The sequence below is a fragment of the Miscanthus floridulus genome, chromosome 10, assembly GCF_019320115.1.
Source record: "Miscanthus floridulus cultivar M001 chromosome 10, ASM1932011v1, whole genome shotgun sequence".
NCBI classification, from domain to species: domain Eukaryota; kingdom Viridiplantae; phylum Streptophyta; class Magnoliopsida; order Poales; family Poaceae; genus Miscanthus; species Miscanthus floridulus.
The window spans coordinates 29,662,237-29,674,093 of record NC_089589.1 but is presented as its reverse complement, the minus strand read 5'-3'; the positions used below and the strand labels follow the sequence as shown (position 1 = coordinate 29,674,093).

Sequence of the window (11,857 nt, the reverse complement as noted above, 5' to 3'; positions counted from 1 at the left end):
CTTTGTTGGCTACAGCTGTTTTTTTTGCTTTTTTTATGTTCTCTTAAATGAAAAAACTCGTATATAAAAGTTGTAAAGTTTCATATAAAAAGTATTTTTATCTGATGCCACACAAAGAAGACAAGTTTTTTTTAGAAAGACAAGCCTTGATACTTGATTAATATGCTGCTAAAAAAATTATATTTTCTTGAGCATTTTAATGACCTTAAATGAGAAAACAAAACCTTAAAAGTTGTGTATCACATCGAGAGCTACATTTTCATATAAAAGTATTTTTACATGACACCATATAAACGAAGATATGATTTTTCTAAGGTGACATATTCTGATACGCGATTAATATGCTATTAAAACTTTATATTATTTTTTGAGCACCTTAACGACCTTAAATGATAAAAAACTAGAAAGTTGTAGATATCCTCGAGAGATAAAAGTTTCGTGTGAAAATTATCTTGACCTGACATTGTATGAAAAAATTATGATTTTTATAAGGTAGATGATTTTAGTTTCTATGTGCTAAAGAGCGTTTTATTTTTTTCCCGTTGGTATATAGAGAGATGTTGCAAGCGTATGTTTAAAGTGTTTTAGAGGTATGTTGCAAGTGTTTCATATAGATGTTGCAAAAGTAGATCGGGATGTTGCATATGTTGCAATGGCTATACATGTATGTTGCAACTTGCAAGCGTCTGTTCCAAATGTTTCTTCTGTTTTTTCAAATGTATATTGCAAGTGTGTTTATTTGGATGTTGCATACGTTGACACATATGCTGCAAATGTGTTTATCTGGATGTTGCATATGTTTTGCAATGGCTTTTCAAGTATTTTTCAGGTGTTTTTTCAAGTGTTTCAGACGAATGTTTCAATTGTTTCACATGTCTTCAAACGTATGTTGCAAATATTTTATCTGGATGTTTTAAAAGTATATCGGGTGTTGCACATGTTATAGTGTCGCTGGTGCCTGGCGGACCAGCCTGTTGTAGGGCTTCGACTCCTACTTTGCACGGCGCGGCGTGCCTCACCCTCTCATCTCCTCTCCCTCCCCTCCCTTCCCTTCCATCCATCTCGCCGCGGCAATTCGAGCTTGGCGAAGAAACCCTACCCGACAAGCTAGCGCGCGGACGTCCGCGAACGTGGTGGCCCCGAGTGAGCAGACGCCGGCCCCATACAGGCCCTGCAGCAAGTTGAGGTCCGTGTCATCCGCTTGCTACGTGTGGGAAATAGAGGAGCCGCGGGTATCTATCCGAATGTTCGGACGCTAGTCGTACCGAAAGAAGAACATTTATGGGCTAGCCGAGTGTTCAAAACAGTGAGAGGGCGTCTCCGGCATGTCGCTGTGACGGCTCATTAATCTATGAACAAACTGTGTATGGGACTATGGGCCCAAAAACGATGTCCAGAAGACAAGCGTCAAGCCTTTTACAGTAATAAATATAAAAGCCATGTAATAAAATCTGCTCGTTTTGCTAAAATTTAGTTGACGATGCTGATTTGGTGTGAAAGAGAAACACTATTGCTGAAGTAGTGCTGAGAGCAAAATCAAAAGCAACCAACAAAACCAAATGGCAAAGAACACCATCCGACATGTTGGGCTTATAAATAAAACAAAGGAAGAAATTCTAAAAAAGAAACAAAACAAAGAAAAGCAGGATAAACGGCTTGCCTTCGTTGACGGTAGGGATCTTCCAAATGGATCGGACACGGTTTATCCATCACATCGTAGGTTGACTTGGCTTGATATATAGTAGTTTAGTAAACCGCTGAGTACATCGGTCAAATTTAAACTATAGTATTTGATGAATTATTACTCTACATAGCATACACGGTTTTACCAAATAGCTATTAGCTAGTTGTTCCTCGAAGGCTTCTATATTTTTTAATATTTCTTTCGAAGGACATTATTAGGTCTCTATCATGCACTACCAAATATCGCATTCAAAGGGAGAACGCGTCTTCTTGAGTGTAATAGGGATCTGTATACTAAAACGTTTGTCACGTGTAAATATAAGTTGCATTTCTCACAACTTCTTCGTTCATACGCACGACTAGTGGCGAATCTAAGCAAAAATATCATTTTTTTACAAACCAAGGCAAAAATACCATTGCGGTCATCAGAATCAACTTCATTATGAGATATACATTTTCTTGAACTTAGAAAATTTACTATAGAATTTGCAAATTTTGTCAAAGTCCATGCATACAACTAGGGGTTGCTGGCTAACGGGCGGAGCTCGGCTACTTAAAAAGTTAGGTGCTGTTTAGAGCATGGGTCTTGAGTTAACTTTAAGTTTATTTTGATCAAATGACAATGATACTACAATACTAAAAGGTTGGAGTTGAATATTGTTACACTAGCAATCATAATGAATTGGTTAGACAAAGGCCCATTTAGCATGATTTCAAATGGCTCGGTTTCTCGCTATACAACCTGTTCGCTGGCTCGTATCTGGCTTATAAGCTATGGCTTATCAGCCAATGAACATTATTTTTCTCTCACACAAATTAGTCAACAGTACTTTCAGCCATGACTTATAAGTCAAATCAGCCCAACGAACAAGGCGATAGTCGTGGAGGAGTTGGCGCTAGTAAAGCCAAAATTAATGGCTTCGAGAGTGTTCGGCTGAGCAAGAAACCGCTTTGTTCAGCTTGTTTTTTCAGTCAGGATATGATTTTTCTCTCACAATAAAGCAACATGTATAGTGTTTTTCATCATGAACAATGGGTCTGTTCGGCAGGACTGAAAAATAAGCTAAAATACTGTTTTTGGCTGATTGTTGTGAGAAAAAATATTGTTCTATCTAAAAATACTATACAGGTGAATACTCACAATGTTTTTCGTGAGTGCACTGGCCAGCCCAGCCCCAGCCGGCCGGCCAGCCAGCCGAATGTTTTTCCTACCAGCCAAACACTGCCTTCATTGCCGTCTGAAAAAAAAAGATAAATGGCTCCTTGAGCTGGCTACCAAACGGGGCGAGAAATATATTCCACCTCACAAACACAACGCTGATTTTGAAGTTTTTTTTAGAAAAGTTCCGCCCAAATCTAGTGTCAAACGCTGATTTTGAAGGTTTTAGAAAAGTTCCGCCCGAACCTAGTGTCAAACAAAACAATAAAATCATTTTTTTCTTATGGTCGGCGCACCTATCCTGTTTGGGCCTGGTTTTTAGGCTCAATTGCACCAAGCTCCATGTCGGCTCGGTCTGAGCTTGGCCCGCGGCGGCACCGTGAAGTGCTCAGATCTAGAGCTAGAGCTGATCCAAGTGCTCTCAAAGCGGCTCTTGAGCTGGCTCCTGGACAAAAAGGCGATTGAAAGTCGCTTATTTTCGGCTCGATTATGATTTTCGGCCTGTTGCTAGTTAATTTCTGGATTGATTTAGATTAATATTTATTTGATGTGAGAGAAAAATACTATTGACTGAAACCAGTAAATGAACATGGTGTTTAAGCGGAAACAAACACACCCATGATCTGCTGTGCTCTCACCATCACGCGGTGGCGCGGAGCAGTTCATGACCTGTCGGTCCATGGGCCATGGGCCATGGCATTGATGGCAATCGCACCAGTCACCAGAGGCCCGGGCCCCCACCACTGCGAGCGGTTTCGAATCCAGCGAGCGGTTCCGTTCCGCGTCTCCCCCTCGCGTCGCCGAGTCGCCGTCGTGTCCGCAATTCCATTCCCCACATTCCCCTCCCGAGCAGAAGCTTCCATTTCAACGAGGACGAGCCCGCTGCCGGCGCCGTCCATAGGTCTAGTCCCTCCCCCCGCCGCGGCCCGCGGCACTGCGCCCACAGCCACCTGCTCCGCGTCGGATCTACCGCGAGCCAGCGTCACCCGGGGCTCTCGTCGCCGTCACCGTCACCGTCACCCACCCGCCCGTCGTCCTCTTGCCTCCCAAGTCAAGTCTCCTCCCCTCCGATCCACATCCACCCAACAGTCACCACAGAAAATTCCAACCCAACCACCTCCGCGGCCGGGGGCCAGCAGCTGACCTCCGCTTTATTTAAACCAACCGTCCGCCACGGCGACCCCGACGACTCCCCCGGCCGCCTCCCCCGCCAGCTCCCCCTCACCGCCGACCATCCACGCCTCCAAGCGCCGCCGCCTCGGGACCGACGCCACGGGAAACTGTCATCCGAAGGGCGGCGGGGGCTCCGCCCCTCGCTGCCGCTCGTCGACGACTCCGCCTCCTCGTCTTTCTCAGCCGGAGGCGGCGGGGTTTGACCCGCTCGACCCGGGATCTGACCCGCCCCCCCGGCCGCTGACGGCAGACGAGCTGAGGCGCTGCAAGAAGGCGCTCAAGGCGCTGGAGAACAAGCTCGGGAAGCCCGCTAAGCTTGCCAAGGAGTACTACAGCCTCCCGGTACCCCCCCCCCCCCCCCCCCCTCTTCTGCCGACATCTCTCGTCACCGTGATAATCGTGCGCGAAATTAAGATTATCTAGCTATCTACACCATTCCCCTTCAGTTTTACTAGAATAAAGGGAACATAAATAAACCTTAATTAAGTGTGGTGTGTTACCATGAGCTGAGGATTCCTTCAAAAAAAAAAAACCATGAGCTGAGGACCCCCAACAAAATTGGGTTGCCAAAAAAAATGCAGAGGGCGAATTTGTTCATTAGCTAGCATGAGCCTACCGTGAGATCTTCCAATTTAGTAGGGCAGTGTAGATTACTTCTATGTGAAGCATCTAGGTAGGCCCTGGTGTACACTTTACAGACACAATGATACGTCTTGGACACAACGATTAGTTGATTACAATGATAAGTCTTAGGCCTTTTGACTTTCCTGAACTATATCATAACATAACGTGTAACATTATCTTCACTTCAAACCTAAGATTTGGACCAGCAAAGCGTATAGGATGAGTAGAGGCTTGTAGCTTCACAATACTGCTTCAGTCAAACTAGCACTTAGGCAAACAATTGCAAAACCTGGTGTAATTATACTCCCAGTCCCTCCTCTTCTGCGAACCAGTCGTTCCCATTGCCTGTAGCTTCTCTTTCATGACATATGATTGCATAGTCCCCATGCTTCTTGTTCACTTCCTGTGAATTGATGTTCTAATCGTTTTTATCTATCAGAGTTAGAAGGAGATGTTTTTGAGGTAGAACTGATGCCATCCAATACTGAATTCTGTATAAACAGCTGAATTATCTGCTGTTAGCACATTGCTGGAACAAGTGCAGAAACCCATGCTGTTGAATTTATTTCAGTGAAAGAGATAGAACCAATCCTTTGTTATGCAATTTTTTTGGGTCAAGTCCAATGTACCAAGAAATCACACACTTGTCTCTTCCATTCCTTTCATCTTGTTTTATCAAATAAGTAGGAGAGCTGTGTATTATTGCACTAAAATAGAAGTTTAAGAAATACAACACAACAACATCCCCACAATTAGCTTTTGTTCATTTCTTCCAACTTGTCAAAGCAAATTTTTTGTTGTTGTTGTAATGCTTTACAAGTTAATTGTCATAGGAAATATTTCTTTGAACTAAGACAAACAACCTTGTTTTCAGGATATAAGAACAGAGCTTCAGTCGGCACAAAAATTTAGTGTTGCTCGGAAACAAGAAAATAGGGGAAGAAACCGCTACACTGATGTGTTGCCATGTAAGCCCATGAATTTGTACAGGGTTGCAGGTGTAGATAGGAAGATCCCATATCGAATCATTAATTTTGTTTAACATGAGTTCTTTTCCGTAGTTGATCGAACCAGAGTACGGTTAGAGTCTTCAACAGGCAATGATTACATCAATGCCAGCCTTATAGAGGTAAAATTGGCATGTTTCCTTGTACTTGGTTTTTTTATGCATATTTCCTTTTTGGTCCAGTAACTCCAATCATTGTCTGACTTGTGCCATATAAACTTTGCAGATTGCTGGCAGAAATCTATCAAAATTCATTTCTACTCAAGGACCGCTAGCCAATACGATTGAGGATTTTTGGCAGATGGTATATGATAATCACTGTCCTGTGATTGTTATGGTCACCAAATTTGATGTTCTTAAGGTGCTAAGATACAACATAATCTTGTTTTTGTACGTGAAATTTATTAGCTATTTCCTCTTAATTGATAATATAATTTTAAATAGTATCCACGTTCAAATAATTGCAGTGTGATGAGTATCTACCATTGAGCAAGGGGCAGGATATTTTTGGAAAGTTTACCATTAAGATTACAAAGGTCAGGAAAGATGGTCAATTAGTGTTGCGTGGCGTGGAGATTCGACGGGATGAGGTGAATATATATAAAGTTGTTTACATGCTTTCTGTTCTAGGTAAAGTGTAAGATAGGCAGGTCCACCATGGAGTCTACTATTCTGTATTTTACCTCATAGTGTATACATTTCAAGATGAAGAATTATTTCTTGTGCCAAAAACATAGAAAGACAGACTTGAGTTCAGCTTTTGGAGGAGCTTGTAGCTGTGCATAAGCATTTCCCTTCCGGAGGAAAGACTGGTTATAATCTGGTTGAATTAGATGTGTAATTTATATTAGTCCTGGATTACTGTCTGGTCAACCTAGGGTGCTCATGCATACTTATGTGGTAGTGAAGGTTTTGGTTTAATATTTTTGGGCCTTTACCTATCATAGGCAAATCAGCCAGATAGTGGCATTGCAACGTGTCCTGGTAACAGTGTAATTAGTTAGTGAGATCAGTTGCTAATTCTTGCTGAGATAGTATTGCTGAGTGAGACGCCAAATCTTCTTATTGAGATCCTGCAGATTCTTTGGCCAGTAATTTTCAGTTTTTCACCTCATTTTCTTCCATGAATTCTTTTATTTCCTCATGTTGTCTCTTCTTTTGTTTATCTTTTCCTATCGGTTTATCATCTTCTCGTTCTCCTTTGCATTATAGTGTGGAATTCTTGCAATTTTTTGCTGAAGGATTATATCATTGAATTTTTTCCCGTCTGTGTTTCTTTATGTTTTAGTCAGATGAAGTGCGATCTCTTCTCCACATTGAGTATCCTGAGTGGCCTGACCATGGGGTACCAAATGGCAGTGCTGATGTAAGAAGGATTCTAAAAAGATTGTATTACATTCCAAGAGAACGGCCAATAGTTGCACATTGCAGGTTTGTTTCAAATCATGAAACGAATGTTACGCTTTTTGGAGTTTTTTTTTTTAAATGCCTCGCTTTCTGGTGGGACCTTTCCTATATGGCTATAACTTATTCACTATCTCAGTAAAATTGCTTTCTCTTGCAGCGCAGGCATTGGAAGAACAGGTGCTTATATCACCATCCATAATACAATAGAGAGGATTTTACTTGGAGAACAGGGGGCTGTTGATCTTGTTGAAACTGTCAAAAAATTTAGATCACAGCGACCTGGAATGGTCCAAACAGAGGTATGGTTGATCTTTCTTTATTTTTTTCTCTGGGGCCTAGTTACATAATCCTCACTTGCACAGAGTAGCTTCCATATAGTGTTATCAGTACTTGCTTACCAAAAGACTTCAGAAAGTGTCTGCTCTGCATGATGGTGATTGTTACCTTTTTTCTGCTGAACTATAATTAGTGAATGCATGGTTGCTCATAACTATACTCTAAATGACTAAATCTGAACTTTAGCTATAATTTTAGAAGTGGTACAGAATTATTTGTTATATATAAAGGTGGGTTTATTAGTTAGTGAGATCAGTTGCTAATTCTTGCTGAGATAGTATTGCTGAGTGAGACGCCAAATCTTCTTATTGAGATCCTGCAGATTCTTTGGCCAGTAATTTTCAGTTTTTCACCTCATTTTCTTCCATGAATTCTTTTATTTCCTCATGTTGTCTCTTCTTTTGTTTATCTTTTCCTATCGGTTTATCATCTTCTCGTTCTCCTTTGCATTATAGTGTGGAATTCTTGCAATTTTTTGCTGAAGGATTATATCATTGAATTTTTTCCCGTCTGTGTTTCTTTATGTTTTAGTCAGATGAAGTGCGATCTCTTCTCCACATTGAGTATCCTGAGTGGCCTGACCATGGGGTACCAAATGGCAGTGCTGATGTAAGAAGGATTCTAAAAAGATTGTATTACATTCCAAGAGAACGGCCAATAGTTGCACATTGCAGGTTTGTTTCAAATCATGAAACGAATGTTACGCTTTTTGGAGTTTTTTTTTTTAAATGCCTCGCTTTCTGGTGGGACCTTTCCTATATGGCTATAACTTATTCACTATCTCAGTAAAATTGCTTTCTCTTGCAGCGCAGGCATTGGAAGAACAGGTGCTTATATCACCATCCATAATACAATAGAGAGGATTTTACTTGGAGAACAGGGGGCTGTTGATCTTGTTGAAACTGTCAAAAAATTTAGATCACAGCGACCTGGAATGGTCCAAACAGAGGTATGGTTGATCTTTCTTTATTTTTTTCTCTGGGGCCTAGTTACATAATCCTCACTTGCACAGAGTAGCTTCCATATAGTGTTATCAGTACTTGCTTACCAAAAGACTTCAGAAAGTGTCTGCTCTGCATGATGGTGATTGTTACCTTTTTTCTGCTGAACTATAATTAGTGAATGCATGGTTGCTCATAACTATACTCTAAATGACTAAATCTGAACTTTAGCTATAATTTTAGAAGTGGTACAGAATTATTTGTTATATATAAAGGTGGGTTTTCCTGGTGTAGGTGGTAGGTAGATATTCTTTTGCTTGGTAATTGCAGTATGCGGCTAGCAGTTGCTTTGCGAGGGTTCTATGGGAGTTGTGATATTCTGATCACTAGGGGTCTTTCAGTCAAATTATATTATCCTTTGATAGAGCAATTCTGAAGAGCAACCCATTAACAGATTTGCTAGAAGTGCTTCCATTTAGTTTCCCAAATGACTTTTCTGCTTTGCAGGAACAATACAAGTGTTGCCACCAGGCAATCACAGATGAATTGAAAGATCTTGTATCGAGTTCAAAACATTGAACCGCTTTCAGAGGTAGGTCTCATGTGCACACTTGTCCGTGACAAACATTTGCTTGACTGCATGAGTAGTCCCAGAATCTTTGCATATCTTCTAATTTTGGTTTTATTTGCCTTCAGGAATGTGTAACGCAAGCAGTGACGTTGTACTGACGTATCTGACAGCGTGATGCCTCTTTACTTGCTCCATTCTTCAAGCCTCGGTAAGAGACTTCATGTACAGCATGGAGTCTGAAATGTGGATTTTATCTGGCGTCTGAAGCCTTTCTAACATTCCCTGGTCAATTATTTGGGGTTCGATGGATATGTCCAACCTTCTGTGATCTAACATTCCCTGGATCACATAAAGATCGGCACACTATTATTCTCTCCCTGAATTAGAATTTAGATGATGTTAGGATATCAACATTGATTGTGGTATCGCCACCGAGATTGTATTTTGGGTTAATGGTGTATGCATGAAATATAATGCACAGGAAAGATTTAATATTGGTGTGTTGTGGAGCGTGCACGTGCATACACAATCGTTTGCAGGAAAGATTGAGGTGGGCACTATTCAGTCAAACTCAGGTATGATCTATTGTTGGTTTTGGCGTAACAAGTTGGCTATCACAAGGTTTGTTTGTTGAAGAGGGGTTCGTTTTGGTCTATGGAATCGTGCAAAGTAGACCAAACTGGAGGTGACCCATCCCCTAATACACCGTGGAAGCCTCTTGCGCAGGGTGAATTGTCTGGGTTTAGCTCAGAACTTAAGGTTACACAAATTCGAGACGCATTCTGTAGTTGACTTCCTGTGGCAGCAAGAAACTTACTTCCTCTATCCCTACATGTTTATTGCTACGATTTATGTGCTGATAACTTTGACTCGATTTATAGAAAACATATGTAACATTTTTATTTTTAAATAAATTTATTAAAAAACTAGATTCAAATATCTATCTAATGATAATAATTATGTATCATAAATATTAATATTTTTTATTATACATTTAGTTAAAGTTGTTTCTCGGAAAACGAAAACGATAGTTATTTAGGGGCGAAGGGGTACTCTGCATGACAGCATCGGTTTCTGAAAGAGTAGCGTATCCAGAGCCCCAATGACATGCTGGATCAGACAGTATCAGTTTCCAATTCATCTGGTTTACAGAAACACACGGACTGAAAAGTGAAACATGGTGCCTCAATTTTCGAACACCGACACTCTCGAGCAGATATCTAAACGAGATTTTCTAAAAAGAAGAGTTGTCAATCGTCTAATTGGATATAGAACATGCCATGCATGTTCAGCTAAACAGAAATAGAAGGTGTAAGGACCGAATGATACAGTACATGCGAGAGGGGGTTGAATTGGGCTATTAAAAAAATTAAAGCGATAACCGTAGCCTATCTAAATTCTACAGCTCCGCTACCACTAGTATGATAACATCCAAGTTTACTGAAAAGCACACTAATGAATCCTTAATTAGAACCATCACACTAAACAAGTCGTTTGCAGGTACAAACCTGCGTAGCTGTAGTAGCAGACTAGCAGCAACCTGAGCTTATATTTTAGCAGATAGTTTCCAAAGTGTATTAAAAACAAAAGATATAAGATTATACATGCATGATTGGAATAATGTTACTCGATGCATCAGTTCATTCACTTGTGTGAATGGTTCATGGTTGGAATTTAAACGAAAGAGTGGGCAAAACACCTTTGCCACCAAACGCAATGGGAACCTTCAGTTTTGCTGGATCTCTCAAGAAGTAGCCTGCCCAATGCCAATGGCATGCTGAACCAGAAAATATATAGTGGGGTCTGACAGAAACACACACTCACAGATAAAAGTAAAAGCTATATATTGCCTCAGTTTTCAAATAGCAACATAATCTGGATCAGATTTTTGGACGACCGTTTCCGAAACGATAATAGCAACACAATGCTGTTGGCCTAGTTCCCTGGGCAACGATTGGGCCCAAACAGATAACGGGCTTGTGGCCTCCCCAACTCATCTGCTTGCTGCTAATATTTCCCCACTCCTGTGGCCTCTCCAACCCATCTACCTGCTGCGAACATCCCCTACTCCCAACCGCAGCGGCAGCTTTCACCGCGCTGTCCACTTGTCGTGGCCGCGTCCGTTCGCAGCGGCCGCGGCCGCCACGCCATCCGCCTGTTGCGCCCGCGACGCGCTGTCCACCGGCTCCACTCTATCGTGCCCCATCCCACGCCGCGCCCTGCCCCCAATCTCAAGCCGCACTGCGGCTCCATCCCGCGCTACGTGGGGCATCCCCTGCGGCACCCCCGTCCACCTCGGCTATCGAAGCTACGGCATGCACCGCGCCACCAGGAGGAGGTCGCCAGCCGTTGCTCTCTACGTCCTCATAACCCGAACTTGCTGGCTACAATAGTTCCACACCAGTTAGGCCATGGCCGCCGGCGACGTTATGTGTTTCTAGTGTTTCAGGCATTTCAGATTTCGTGTTTCAAGTGTTTCATCTGGATCTTGCAAAAGTAGATCTACGATGTTGCATATGTTGCAATGACAATATATGCATGTTGCAAGCCTATGTTAAGTGTTTCAGGTGTTTCAAACGTATGTTTCAAGTGTTTTATCTGGATGTTGCATATGTTTGCTATGGCTCTATACGCATGTTCCAAGCTGTGTTTCAAGTGTTTCACACTCATGTATTCATCTGGATATTGTAAAAGTAGATCTTGATGTTACATAAGTGTTTCATCTGTTTCAGACATATGTTGCAAGTGTTTTATCTTAATGTTTCAAAAGTAGATCTGGGAGAACACATGTTTCAATGACGGTGGCTAGCGGATAGCTGCTTGCTGGTGCTGGGAGGGGCCATCGTGAGTCACTGTGTGGGCACCCGTGGCCAGCAGACACCTCCGCAGCACACATCCACAGGTAGGGCCCCGTCGCGCCCCATCCCGCGCCGCGTCCCGCCCCCAATCTCACGCCG

General features: G+C 42.1%; 1 pseudogene; it reads left to right on the top strand.

The window, feature by feature from the left end:
• Nucleotides 1-3,528: 3,528 nt before the first annotated feature.
• On the top strand, nt 3,529-9,394 carry LOC136488325 (protein-tyrosine-phosphatase PTP1-like; annotated as a pseudogene).
• The last annotated feature ends 2,463 nt before the right edge of the window (nt 9,395-11,857 follow it).